The 15,060-nt window shown below is 46.2% G+C and overlaps 1 long non-coding RNA gene across 1 annotated transcript; it reads left to right on the forward strand.

Moving 5' to 3' along the window:
• The first annotated feature begins 240 nt into the window (after nt 1–240).
• Nucleotides 241–10,578, forward strand: LOC135919209 (uncharacterized). Its single transcript, XR_010569920.2, has 3 exons — nt 241–852; nt 1,611–1,724; nt 8,939–10,578. It is a non-coding gene; the product is annotated as an uncharacterized lncRNA (long non-coding RNA).
• Nucleotides 10,579–15,060: the final 4,482 nt, after the last annotated feature.

Below are 15,060 nucleotides of genomic sequence, written 5' to 3' on the forward strand. Positions count from 1 at the left end.
CAGCAGGAAGTTACTTCAATGAGAAACGAAGTGAGGGCACAGGCACTGCAGGTAACGGCTGCGCATAAAGTTAGTTAGGGTTTTAAGGCCAGTGACCGAGGTTGAAATCGTTAAAATCACACCGCAGCGATAGCTTACGCAGGGTAAATTGTCGAGATCTTGAAGGCCATGCTTTTTGCTGACTACATGTGGCATAAGCGACTCAAAAGCAAGAATACTGCATGTAATTTATTTCTGCCCTAAACTATAGCACACAATATGAGCATGTCAATGTTTCTTCTTGTCTAGCAACATATGTATGTAGTTCGGCTCAAAGGCCGGCTCAAAACGGCACAAAACCTGCTGTAGTGGGTATTATTGTAGGAATCACGGAGGCCACAGCAGCCGCACTATTATACAGACGGCGCTGGCGGCGCCGGTATTTTCGTATTCAACGCGACAGGTAGAATACGAAGCTACGGCGTGTTGTTATTGCTCCGTCTTCAACGGTTGTCGTGCGAGCTGCGTCGATGTGTTTGTTTGATCGTGTGTAATTAGGTTTGCTGTAATGAAATGAGACGTAGTTCGCGAGCACGAAAGTGCCAGAAGATGGCTTGAGTCTCGCTGTAAGCACGCCGTATGCGTGGCGCGCCAGCTAAATGTGGACCAACGATTTTCATGCCATGGAGTGCGTTACCTTTGTCTCCGCTTGTGTTCGTGGAAAGTTTGGTGGACGGCGCAGAGAAGTAATGCGTATTATTAGCGCGCCTCAGCTCGTCCACTACCCAGTGGCTTGTTTGCTGCAAGTAACATCGCAGACGCATCACTGGAAACTTGGAGAGTGCCTTTCGACCTCGTCGTACTGTTGAAACGGTAAGCAATCGTGCTCGCCAACTACACGTGCGTTCATCCGTGTTGTGTGTGCTTCCCGTGTGTGTATAGAGTGCCTTGCGAACGTAGTAAGTGGAATACCCACGACAACAGTGAACCCTGTGCTGATACTTGCTACGCGCTGGTTGTAAGAATTGTGTACGCAACTCTATTGCCACAGTGCGGAATTGATAATCCTGATAAGCGTTTGCTTCCCCTGAGAAAAGTTTCGGAAATCGTGTTCGCCTTGTGCAGTTGTGCGTGAGCTCCCGCTTGTCTGCTAAAGTTGCATAGTAACGACCCGTCTACCTCTTCATCGATTCTTTCTTCAATGACGTTTCCTCACTTATAAAAGCTTCGACGTTGTGCACAATCTCTGCTTACGAGGTTTTTGGCTAACGAACAGTTCTAAGAAAAAAATGTAAGCCAATCACAGCTTGCTACTAGTACAGCTTTATTTCCAAGGCAAGATGTGTTGACATAACTGACTTAACTAAGCATGACAGGGGAACGTTGCCTATACTAAGTAATGAAAAAAAACATTAAGTTTAGATTGTAATCTGCTGCTGCGGTGCGTCCAAACTTTATTTGATGTAGAGGTCTGCATTGTCATGACATTCGATGATTTCGAGCATTTGCTCTCTTTCCACATTAGTGCAGACATTGTTTTCGTGACTCTTTTAGGTGCTGATTGCATGTTTTCACGATATCACAGCTTTATTGTGCCACTGCTATAAGCTAACATAGAATTGATTTTGTAGTGGCGAGGCCGTGACCCACAACATAAACTACAAGATCGAGGAGCCCCAAGAAATGCAGACCCTGTGGATATATGGCTGCAGCAGCATGGCATGTGATCTGGATCGTCATGACAGGTGTGTATGAAATGTACACCCGTGAGCAAAAGTATACGGACCACGGGAGCGCGTGCCGAACTGCATCGACGCGCCGTCTAGCAACGCGGTGCCTGCTGTCGAGAGGGCCGCTAGAGCAGCGGTGCGCATGCGCGTCCCATCGTATCTGCTGGCCTGACGTGTAGCTTCGCTTGACGTGGTTATGGTGCTCGTAGACCAAACGTCCACTGGGCGTCGTTTTCTCTGCTCCGTCGCATCTGGGCCATTGTTATACGCAGCGGCTGCGGCCGGGCTGGCACGCGCGTCCGCCGCGCTTCGCTTTCGTTCTTTCGGGGGGGTTATCGCCTATCGCCTTCTCTGACGCCTTTAGATGACTCGCGCAAAATGGCTCTCTGCGGCGTTGTATTATCTCGAACTGTTCCGATGCTTGCTGCCGCAGGTAGAAGCAAGGTTTTGCAATCGGTGTCCGGCATCGCGTTAAGAAGTAGAACTGAGTTGCAGGCGCCACTGTGCTCCGCAAGCAGCAGGATGCTAAAAGGAGAAATTAGCGGCACCGTACTGGCCTTTATTTCTTATACCCTTCAACAAAGTTTGAACAAGAAATTCATGCGAGGGTGTCACTACAGACAGCTGCGCCAACGCTGACACATGCGCGAGAGCATAAAATCAGGTGCAGCTGTGCGGTGCGCGCTGCCATGAAGTTCGAATTGCAGTTTCCCCCTTGCGAATTGGGTTGGGGTGACCACCGACAGACTCCGGTCTTTGAAGGCACTGAGCACGAGCCAACGTGCTGCTGTTATTTTCGGAGACTATAATTTTCACAACTGTATGCATGATTTCACAACGTTGTCAATTTTCCATAGGCGGCGATGACGCCTCAGAGGTGTCGTGGTATCCACTCGTAATGCGATGCCACGAGGAGACGTCTGAACGCGCTGCCATTCATTGCTAAGTACACAGCTTAATGCGTCTGCTGTGGCGCTGGAGAAATGACGCGCTAACCAGGCGGCTCTCCACGATACCCCACACATGTTCGATTTGGTTGTGTTCGAAGCACACTGGATTTTTGCTCCATTATTCTTCTTCCAGCGTTTCACAGGTAATTGTCACAATCACCGAAACAGATAATAGAGTAGAAAAACAAGTCACTCCATAGAGCAAGCGTGCTGATTTTACTAATCATCGAGGTTGCACACATACAGAACACAAAGTTTGCACCCCGGAAAATAAAACAAGTTCATAGTCAGATTGGCTATGATTTAAACTTGGTAAAACGAGACGAGGTCCGGAACTGAAGTATGACTTGGATTGAACTTTGACGCACCACATTTAATTAATGCTTTATTGCAATGCTAAACAGAATTCAAGAGTTCAGGTAAATAACTTGGTTTTTCAGAAGAGTTTCATTTACCGGGAGTTTTGAGCTAAATGGTAAACAACATGCTCTTTTGAAAGGGCCACATTCTTTATGGTCGACACCATAGAATAAGTGCAGGCGATTTCATTACAAAAGTTATACACGCACCCGATGAGTAGAGCTGGCAACAGGAAATAGTTGTAATACTAAAAGAAAGGCATCTAAGCAATAAAAACATGTGGCCTCGTTGAACTATATATATATATATATATATATATATATATATATATATATATATATATATGCACACGTTTGGCAGAAATCCACGTGCGCGCTCTGTTCTGCACGACAAAACAATAAAAATAACGTTGCTTAGCTTAGGCAGCAATTCAGTTTACCAGTACTCTACAACATCAAAATGTACACAATTGTGCGCGTCGTTTAGTACGCTGTCATTTTTCCTTCGACGGCCATGACGCTTTGGACGCGTCGCGGCATGGATTCATACAGCGACACCACCACTTCAGGAGAATGTCGAAGACGCTCCCACTCCTCACTCACTGCACCCCAAAGTGCGTCTGACGTTGCGCTTGAGAACCGGCGCGCGGACAGGCGGCTCTTCAAGATGCCCCACACATTTTCGATGGGATTGAGATCGGCGCCAACGGGTGGCCAAGGAAGCGTGCGGATGGCAAGGCTCTCAAGGAGGGTGGTCACAGTGCGAGCTGTGTGAATAGGACTCCTGTCGTGCTGCAACAGGTAGCAGCCATCCTTGAATGGTCCCTCCAGGGCGTAAGGCACCAGCGCATCCTGGAGCAATTCGCAGTAGGCTGATGCAGTGAAGGAGCCATCAATTCGAACAAGTGGACCGAGTCCGTCCTTGCTGATAGCTCCCCATACGCTGACGGTGCATCGGCCGCTGGACAGGACGCTGTGGCAGTAACGTGGCTCGTATCTGTATAAATTTAATTGAAAGAGAGTCGGTCATCGGTCTGAAATGGGTGCACTTGATACCTAAGAATCGTGGTGGTTAATCTAGCCAACTTGTAAATATGTGCCACGTTGGTCACAAATTATTTAGTCATGTGCGAAAAGAAATATAACTCTGGCATCGGAATGAGACCGGCGCTGGCATTTGTAGTAGGCGTATTCTCATTAATGGGAAATTTTGATACAAACCGGTACTAAGCTGACATATGACATTATTCAAGTAAGGGTAATTTTTTTTACTGCGAATAATTCAAAACTGCTATAAATTCTCACCTGCAACTCAAAGGGCGCCAAACAAGCCGCTGCTGATCCCATCGCGATGAGAACGTGGATTCATCGCTGAAAACCACTTGGCGCCATTGATCCACCGTCCAATCTTCCACAGAGCGCGCGAACTCGAGCCTTAGCTGCCTCTGGCGCTCTGTCAGATGAGGCTTCTGAGCAGCCACGCAGCTCTGCAGCCCTGCTTCTCTCAGTCGCCGCCGGATTGTGCTGGACGAGACGCTTAGCTGAAGCTCATGACGAATTTCGTCAGCGTTCATGAATGGATCCGCCACAACACAGGCAACGATGAGCAAATCGGTGAAATCGTTTGTTGCCCTTGGTCGCCCACTGCGCTCTTTGTCAGCAAAAGTTCCCTCACGGTCGCGGTACGCCCTAATAATTCTGTTCACCGCTGTCCTCGACTTCTCCATCAAGCGGCATATGGCACGCTGCGACCACCCCTCAAGCCACAGCTCCACAATGCGTTTTCGTTGTTCCAACGATATGTATGGCGCCATTTCGAAAGATCAACTGAAGCACAACTAATCCAAAGCCGCTTTCAAACAGTGTTGCACCGCTTTATTCCATACAATTTTAGGAACCATTTCAATCATGCGTCACTGACGGTGAGTGTCTACGCATCTCGCTTCCAATGATAACGGAGGCAGCGCGTCGGCTAAAGCGCGCGATAGATGACCACGCAGTTCTTTCAAAGAATTGTCATGGCACCCCGCCCAAGGCTTCTACGTCTCACTCCTGTTCATCCTGGGCAACACCGTCATTCAGGTAGCTTTTATCGACGCAAGCTGTCCCAAGAGATCAAGCTGATAGTACATTTATGACACGATAATTTTCAGTTCTTGCTACATGAACATGTTTCTACATGTTTCCAAACCAAACAAGGCACAGATATTGTATAGCCTGGTTGTTCTGTGAGAAATGTATCTGTATAATTGCTTTATATAAAGCTCCATCACTGCCAAAAGTGTCCTATCTAGCGACTGATGTGGCGTCACCGTAAGAAAGGCTGTCAATGTAGAGGCACTCAGTCCACTTGTTCGGATGAATGGTCTTTAACTACGTTATACAGCCCATTGTATACCTTGCACTCTGGACAGACCGCTGCAGCCGCATTACAATTGGGGCAAAACGCATATGCGCTAGTGCAGTTTAATTAAGCGCATTTAAAGTCCCATCATGGTTAGAATTAACCCGGAGCCTCCCACTATGACGTGCCTCTTCATCATATCGTAATTTTTGCAGGTATAACCCCACAATGTATTTCGATTTTTTTGCCCAATCCGACATGTGTGGGGTATCGTGGAGAGCCGCCTGGTTAACGCGTCATTTCTCCAGCGCCACAGCAGACGCATTAAGCTGTGTACTTAGCAATGAATGGCAGCGCGTTCAGACGTCTCCTCGTGGCATCGCATTACGAGTGGATACCACGACACCTCTGAGGCGTCATCGCCGCCTATGGAAAATTGACAACGTTGTGAAATCATGCATACAGTTGTGAAAATTATAGTCTCCGAAAATAACAGCAGCACGTTGGCTCGTGCTCAGTGCCTTCAAAGACCGGAGTCTGTCGGTGGTCACCCCAACCCAATTCGCAAGGGGGAAACTGCAATTCGAACTTCATGGCAGCGCGCACCGCACAGCTCCACCTGATTTTATGCTCTCGCGCATGTGTCAGCGTTGGCGCAGCTGTCTGTAGTGACACCCTCGCATGAATTTCTTGTTCAAGCTTTGTTGAAGGGTTTAAGAAATAAAGGCCAGTACGGTGCCGCTAATTTCTCCTTTTAGCATCCTGCTGCTTGCGGAGCACAGTGGCGCCTGCAACTCAGTTCTACTTCTTAACGCGATGCCGGACACCGATTGCAAAACCTTGCTTCTACCTGCGGCAGCAAGCATCGGAACAGTTCGAGATAATACAACGCCGCAGAGAGCCATTTTGCGCGAGTCATCTAAAGGCGTCAGAGAAGGCGATAGGCGATAACCCCCCCGAAAGAACGAAAGCGAAGCGCGGCGGACGCGCGTGCCAGCCCGGCCGCAGCCGCTGCGTATAACAATGGCCCAGATGCGACGGAGCAGAGAAAACGACGCCCAGTGGACGTTTGGTCTACGAGCACCATAACCACGTCAAGCGAAGCTACACGTCAGGCCAGCAGATACGATGGGACGCGCATGCGCACCGCTGCTCTAGCGGCCCTCTCGACAGCAGGCACCGCGTCGCTAGACGGCGCGTCGATGCAGTTCGGCACGCGCTCCCGTGGTCCGTATACTTTTGCTCACGGGTGTACGTGTTCCAAAAAGGGGGCTTGGTGTCATTCATGGTGAAGTTTGTCGACACATTACTTAATGCAGCATACTAAAGAGACTAAATATTTATGCAACCTTATTGAACTTGCTACCTATTAGTGTGCATAGCCATTATGCCCACATGATTGTGTTCTGTATAAAACTATACCCAACCATTCCTGATGTTTAGTATTTCTTTTGCGTAAGTTGCTTACCTGCAAGTTACATATATTTTTTGCTTTGTACATAGTGTATTTATGACTTTTTATTGGGGTTTTATTCTTTGAAAACTATTTCCTATGCTGTACCCCTATTTGCATATTTTTTTTCTGTTTGTGCTAGAATCTCGTGCAGTTTTCTGTGCATGTAGGAATTCGAAGGGTAGTGGACTAAATATCTCACAGGTCTAAGCACGTAGTGTGCACATCTTTATCATTGATATCTTTACAGTTACTTCTCTGTACCCATAGTAACAGCCACTGCAAAATACACATTTGGTGAGCTTTAATTTCTTGAAAATTAATATGAAGGTCAGTATTTACTAAGCTGCATTTACTTCTGTAGTACATAGGCACAGACTGATATGGATAGCTTGTGACCTATACAGGATGCCTTTTTTGTTTGTTGCATTAAATATGGGGGCTCACCCACATCTCTTACTATATATGTGGTATGCCTCATCGATTTCACTTGTCAGTTTTTACGGTGGATGAAAACAGATGAACGATTGTAATCCAACATGAAGCCCCGTTGTGGAAATGTACGGCCAAGTTGGATGACCATACTGGTCTTTTAAATGAAATATGGTGATCTCTTATACACATGAGAAGATATCGGCCAGTTTGCCGTATGTACGCTTGACCACATGTGAAAGGGATACAGTGCACTCACTGCCTGTGACACACGACAAATTTGGTGGTATCTTTCACCGATCAAGCCTCCCTTGCCTGCTTGCCTTTCTCAATTCTCTTGCACACTGCTGTGCATATGGCACCCTGACAAGAAAGGCTTGCTTAGATACCACTAAATTTGTCTTGTCTGTCAGGGGTAGTGTAGTCTATTCTTGTGATCATGTGTATATTTGGTCAAATGTACATGCAACAGATTGGCCGGTGCCTCAACACGTACCTAAGACCGCACCATAATTCACTCCCCGGATCAGTATGTTCGTCCCACTTGACCATGCACCGATGGGACTGGGGCTGCGCACCAGATTTAGACTGTTCATCTGTTTTGTTCAGCTGCGGCAACCAATTGACCAACAACATCGTTGAGAAATGCCACATAAAAAGACTGCGTCACAATCTGTTTACTGAATTGTCCGCAACCTTCGTAGTAACAAATTTGTTTGTTGCAACTAGTTTTAGGCACGTTATTTCTTGTTAAATTTTCTGCTTGACCCATAGAGCAGTTATGCAATCAGTTTTCAAAGTTAGTTGATTAGTATAATTTTTGTTTTCTGTTTTTCACATGCCAGGTTGCAAGAAGGACCCTTTTTAATTAAAACTGAATTAACATTTCAATTGCAATTGGGCAGTCTTATCATTGCGTTTAGGATACATATCAGTGTACATACCCGTACTAGATTAGAAACTAATTGTTTCAATACAAAAAGCACGAATATACTGTGTCCATTGTATCTGACAGTGACACCGCGACTGTGTTCCAAATACCACAAATTGGCAGTTATCCATCATAGTTTGCGAAAACAACTTAAAACATTATTGTTCCCCATACAATGCATACTTAGATGCCCAAGCTCCATGTGAGAAATTTATTATTCGCATATTAAGCATAGTACATACCAACTATGGCTAATAGCGGATGTAATATTAATTTTGTCTACCGCTCAGCAATAGAAGCCAGTAGGTCATTCCCTTTTCAAAAAAAAATTTTTCTATGCATAGTGTGACATCTGTATAGGACTCTTCGCTCATGGGTGTTCCTGCTTGCTTATGTTATAAATGGGAATGTGTTGTCATTGCAAGATGAGATTAATGTGTGACTAGGCTGTTGTCGTTCGGAGATGCTTTTTGTCATCAGCAATGATATTCTACTGCCAGGCACATTGGCCCAGTGCTGATGTCACCGAATCTTGGGAAAGTAAAAATATTCTCAAAAGAACTGCCACTGTTTGGCAGAGTGGTGGGGAGGTGGGGCGTTCTGCCACCTTTCTGTTATAATTTTTTTCTGAAATACTGAAATGAAACTTAGCATAATGCTACAACTATATAGATATTTGTGGCATGTTTGTGCCTGCTAATACATTATGACTGAATGTTCATTACACCTTTTGAAAATTAATTTCAATTTTATTTTCCAGGCTCCACCGTCGCCGTTACTGGACGGACCAAATGAGGCCAAAAACTAGCCTTTCCTCGCTCCATTCCTGGGAAGTGAAATAGCAGGTGGTCATGTAAGAATGAACTTGCAACCATGTGGGCAGTAGCCAAAGCTCCCTACAGTTCATGCTGGTGGTGGAATGATAAGACAAACCGCAATATTTATTTGTTTACTTATTCACTTAGTATTTATTTATTCATATCTCATGAATACTGTGCAGTTTTTTTAGCAAGGAGTCAGGTAAAATAAAGAAATATTGTTGCATCAAAGTAAACGTTATTTGAAAAAGCATGTAGCACGAATTCATGGAAACTGTAAATTTTGAAGAAACAGAGCAGTAAGGTTAACAAATCTTATATAACAAAAAATGAGATCACATTTCTGTTGGACCTAATACCATAATTTAATCTGTCAAATTAGAGATACCATATGCTGCTCTAATATACAATCACTAATTTATGAGTAGATGCGCGAAACTCTCAAACGTTGCAACAATTTCATGCAAGCTGTAAATTCATATATACAGTTTGTTGACTTTAGACATAGCAGATGGAGTCTGCAGAACTATATCTCTTTCTGGCACAGAGACGGGGATTAGTAAGCTTCGTGGTGTTATTTTTCTTAAACCTGCCAAATAGTTCTTCCTGCAACAGGTAGAATTCTCAAATGCCGTAAACTTAATTCAGATTAGTGCTGTGGTTGTCTCAAAAGTATTTCTGTATTTTGGATGTATTTGAGTAGGAAAATTTACAGAATTAACGAACTTGTGCTACCTCTTTTTTTTTATTTACAGTTGCAAACTAAGTCCTTTTCCTTCAAGTTTTGCTATTTTCAGCAAATTTTAATAAAAATTGGTGGTGTTAATGTAAAAACTATAATTTAAACATTTTTAAATGTATCAAACCTCATCAAATTTGGTTGCATAGTTGCCGAGAAAAACGATTTTACTGTTCATGTGCATTACATAGGAGCTCCTGAGCTAGATCTCTTTTTTAGTCATTGCGTGTGTCGGTCTGGTTTGTATTTCTCACCCTAATTAGAATATTGGCTCTGATCTCAAAATTGTTTCCCTTGCAACGAAATACAAGCTTTTAAACTTTTTACGATATATGCTGTACTGCTCTATGATAACCCCTGTTTGCCACATTTTTGCAGGGCCTACCAGTGCTAATTTTACACATAAACATAGACTAAAATGCTGTGTGGTTTCGGTATATGGTGTACTTATCTGTGAAAGCCATTATTTGCCACATTTTTGCAGCGACTGCCAGTGTTATTTTTGCTCAGACTAAAATGCTGTGTCGTTTCGTCAGGCTGACACAACATTGCAGTGCACATTCATATCAGTCTATTTTCAGGCTTTAGTATCCAAACATTTAATGTGCACTGCTGGAACAGGCACTCCTTTTGCAGTTTTAATGGTATGGTTTCTTGTCCTAGTCAAGCCTGTTATTGCGAGGTGTCAACTGTAATCAAGTCTGCCACTGATTATTTTACCTCATGTTTCGTGTGTTTGCACCACCAGCTTGACCTGAGAAGCATGTTGGCAGCTACAGTTTGTGTGTTGCAAGTTCTAGTCTGAAGTGTGTATGTTACATATATGAAGCATGTATCTAGTCTGAAGTGCAATAAACATTTCAAACTGAATACTTTGTGATTGCAGCACCAATTATTTTGCCACTGCATTTACTGTAGTCCTTATTGCCTACAGTAGAACTTTGGTAAATTGCAAGTACTTTACACACATCGGCCTAGCTTTTATAGGCATTTGCTTGTAGGGACTCGAAAGCAACTGCATAGAAATATTCTATAGAATTTTTGTCTTTAGCATCTCTAAAGCAACTCGATAGAAATATTCTATAGAAATTTACCTTTAGCGTCTCTAAAGAAACTCGATAGAAATATTCTATAGAAATTTGTCTTTAGCATCTCTAAAGGAACTCGATAGAAATATTCTATAGAAATTTGTCTTTAGCATCTCTAAAGCAACTCGATAGAAATATTCTATAGAAATTTGTCTTTAGCATCTCTAAAGCAACTCGATAGAAATGTTCTATAGAAATGTGTCTTTAGAGTTCCTATAAGAATGCGGTGGCCAAATAACTTTTGAAACTCTATAGGAAAATTCTATAGGCAATCAAAATAAACACAATAGAGTTCTATAGAGAAAGTTCAAAAGACTTTCTAAAAAACACATTAAAAATTTTTGTAAGGGTCAAGCCGCTGCCCTTCAATCAGCTTTAGATATCACGGCGACTTACGCCTCTGCGGTCAGCCTTAGGCTTTCCGTCAGCAAATCTGCTTACATGTCAGTCGCCAATCGCTGGGGCCGCCGTAAACTCTCTGCAACACCCATTCGTCTTCATCTGTCCGGAACCCCTGTTCAACAATGTTCAACTATAAATATTCTGGGTCTGATGGTACACGAGTCGGGAACCGGAACTGCTTGGCTCTCCAGCGCTAAAAAGCAGGCAATTCAGACGTTGGGTCTGATTAGGCGGATTGCTCCTAAAATGGGCGGCGCCCGCTCATATGTTGCGCGACAATTGGTGAAGGCGGTAGTGCAACATGCCTTATTTATCAAGCCCAATTCCAGCATTTGACGAGGGCACAATGGGATCGCCTTGAGGCTGTTAATCGCGAGGCAATGAGGGTCATCACTTGCCTTCCCCGCATCACCCCGATCGTGGCTCTCCAAGAAAATGCACAGCTCAACACACTAGATGAGCTGGTGCAGCAGCGACGTGATGCTCGCAAGCTTAAGACCAGCCTTTCACACGCACCGTGTGCTCTCAGGGCTTACGCTTTCTCGAACTCGCTTCTACCACCACCATCGCCAGTTCTTCCTCCCTGGAGTTTTGTACAGCTGAGTGATAACAAGGCAACTGATATACATCGCCCGACATCAACTCACGCGGCGGCATCGCTTCGTGACCGAATTGTAGCTCAAGATGCCCACCTGCCGCTTGGCTCCATCGTCCTTTACGTTGATGCAAGCATTAAGGGCTGTGAAACAACCACTGCAATTTATTGCCCATGCGCACCTGCCCTTAATAAGAAGACCCGGTTTCAAGTCCAAGAACCTCCTTCCTCCTTTTGTGCTGAGCTCCTTGCTGTCCGAGAAGCGTTGTGCTCTGTGGCCACCTTTCCCATGGTCCCCACGGCCCGCATCGTCATCCGCACTGATGCCCTCCAGGCGACGCGGCTTCTGCGACGCGTCAGTCGCAGCCCTGACACATGCCAGCAGATCCATCTTCTGGCGGCACGCATCCCGCAGCCAATATCTGTCGAGTGGATCCCACGCGACCTTCTAAGCTTCCAAAGCCGTGCGGATTCTGCGACCCGTCTAGCGACCTCTCCATCGTCACTGCCTCAACTCTTTCACCTAGATGATGCCACCCTCCTTTTAACAAGAAAGGAGCACCTCCGGCGCCGCACACGTGCTCTCATACCTCCGTGTGCGGTAAACCTCCCCCGCGGTCTTACCCGTGCAGAGGAGGTTGCGCTTCGGAGGATCCGGGTCTGGGTAGCCCTCACTCCTGCCGTGACTAGGAAGTGGCTATATCCTCGTCCTGAGTGTCCACTCTGCAAGTCGCGAAATGTTGAAGCCGACATCCACCACCTGCTGTGGGTTTGCCCTGCACTGAAACCGTCGAGGCTCCAGCACCTCGCAGCAGCGGGACTCGCCGCATAATCTGAGCCATTACAATGCTTGGACGCAGGGACCGCATTATCGATCCCTCTTCGACTTCATTAAGTCAGCAAATCTTTTTTCATTCATTTAATCATCCTTATTCACCTCCATACCATACCCTTGTATGCCCTGAGGCATTTATCCTCGCATTAAAAAAAAATCGCCCAGAACATTGCTCGTCAGCAAGGAGATGAAGCTAACGCCCCCAAACTGACCGCCATGGCAAAGTATCTGATTCGACGCGACCTTGTGAGTACGTCACCAAGTTTGACGACTGCCCTGAGAACTACCGAGCGTGGAAATCTACGTTCAAGCGAATGACACGGACTCTCGAGGTCACGGCAAGCGAAGAACTTGACCTTCTGTGAAATGGCTTGGTACCGACTCGTCGAGCTATGCAAAGCGGCTGCGTTCCGTGCACGTCGACAGCCCCGAAGCCGGGTTAAAGGTAGTTTGGGAAAGACTTGAGGAATGCTATGGTCGTCCGGAAATTATAGAAGAGGCCATCTTCAGGAGAATCGCAAGTTTCCCCAAACTGTCCAACAATGACACCGAGAAACAGACAGCTGGGAGACCTGCTTCTTGAAGTCGAGGCTGCAAAATGTGACCCTCACCTGACTGGGCTTTCCTATCTGGACACGGTAAGAGGGGTAAACCCCATTGTAGAAAAGCTGCCCCAGCGCTTGCAAGACATGCGGATCGCGAAAGGCTCGAAGTACAAACAAAATAATCAGGTCCCCTTTCCCCCTTTTTCGTTCTTCGCCAGCTTTATCAGGGACCAAGCGAAAACGAAAAACGATCCTAGCTTCAAACTCAACACCGCAAGTAGCACACCTTCAAGGCTCCCAAGAGCAGACAGATGGGCAGCGAATGACGGCACGAGAAGATCGCCCATCTCAGCGCGACTGACGGACGTGGAGGCGAGCACCGGCCATCCACCCTCAAACGCACCAAAGTGGCATGATAAATCCAAGTATTGTCCTCTGCACAGGAAGCCTCGCCCCCTCCAGAAGTGTCGTGCCTTCAGAGAAAAACCGCTGGATGAACGAGAATCTCTGCTGAAAAATTATGGGATGTGCTTCAGCTGCTGCGCTTCAACAGACCACTTTGCAAGAGATTGCAAAACAGTTCTCAAATGTGACGATTGTGGTAGCGAGAGGCATGCCACAGCACTTCATGCCGGCAATGTCAGCCACAAGTCTCCCGTAGCTCATCACGACTCTGAAAATGTAAGTCTAGACCAAGATTCCGCACTTGAAGTGTCATCTAAGTGTACAGAGGTCTGCGGTCAAAGCAGCGGTGGCAAATCCTGCTCTAAGGTCTGCTTGGTGAAAGTTAGTCACCCGACTCAGCCTCACAACACTGAAAAAATGTGTGCCATCTTAGACGACCAGAGCAACAGGTCCCTGTAAGAACAGGGTTCTTCGACATTTTCTGGCTCAATAGCGACAGTTCTCCCTACACTCTAAGGACATGTGCTGGAACTACAGAGGCGATAGGAAGAAGAGCATCCGGCTTTCTCATTGAGGACATTCAAGGCTCCATGACGCTACCCTTGCTAAACACTCATCGAGTGCAACGAGATGCCTAACAACAGGAACGAGATTCCAACACCGGAAGTGGCATCGCATCACCCTCATCTCAGAGCTGTAGCTAAATTTATTCGTCGTTTAGACCCAGAGGCCAAGATTCTACGTCTCCTCGGGAGAGACATCCTCAGAGTACACAAGGTTCGAAAACAGCGCAACGCACCGGCTGATGCTTCCTTTGGTCAGAGACTGGATCTGGGATGAGTCTTCGTAAGGAATGTCTGCATAAGTCGAAGTAGCACACCGGACTGTGTGAACAACCTCAAAACAAACGTCCTTGAAAATAGACGTCTCTCCCTTTTCGAGCCATGCCAGAATCATTTTCTGGTCAAGAAGCTCGCTGACACGCAAGGGTCGACACACTGCTTCCAACCTGCTCAGAACGCTTCTAGGAAAGACCGCTGTGATGATGGGGTCGCTGAAACGCTGTTCCACACAACGAAGGATGACAACAGACCTTCGATTTCTGTTGACGACAGGAAGTTCTTGAAGCTGATAGACGACGAGTTCTCAAGGGACGAATCCAACAGTTGGGTAGCGCCTCTTCCCTTTCGTTCTCCAAGACCTTGGCTTCCGAATAACAAGTGCTTGGCCGAGTCACGCATCACTGCTGTCCAATGGACCTTGAAGAGAAAGCCAGAACTGAGGGAGCAATTCGCGAGCTTCATGGACAAGATGTTCAAGACGGCCACGCCGAGGAAGCTCCGCCGGTTCGACAAGGAGAAGAATGTTGGTGTTTGCCACTCACGAAAGTCCGGGGAAACACGAGTCGTGTTCGACTCCAGTGCACAGTTTAAGGGCGTGTCTCTAAACAGTGTA

The sequence above is a fragment of the Dermacentor albipictus genome, chromosome 7, assembly GCF_038994185.2.
Source record: "Dermacentor albipictus isolate Rhodes 1998 colony chromosome 7, USDA_Dalb.pri_finalv2, whole genome shotgun sequence".
In the NCBI taxonomy this organism is placed as follows: Eukaryota; Metazoa; Arthropoda; class Arachnida; order Ixodida; family Ixodidae; genus Dermacentor; species Dermacentor albipictus.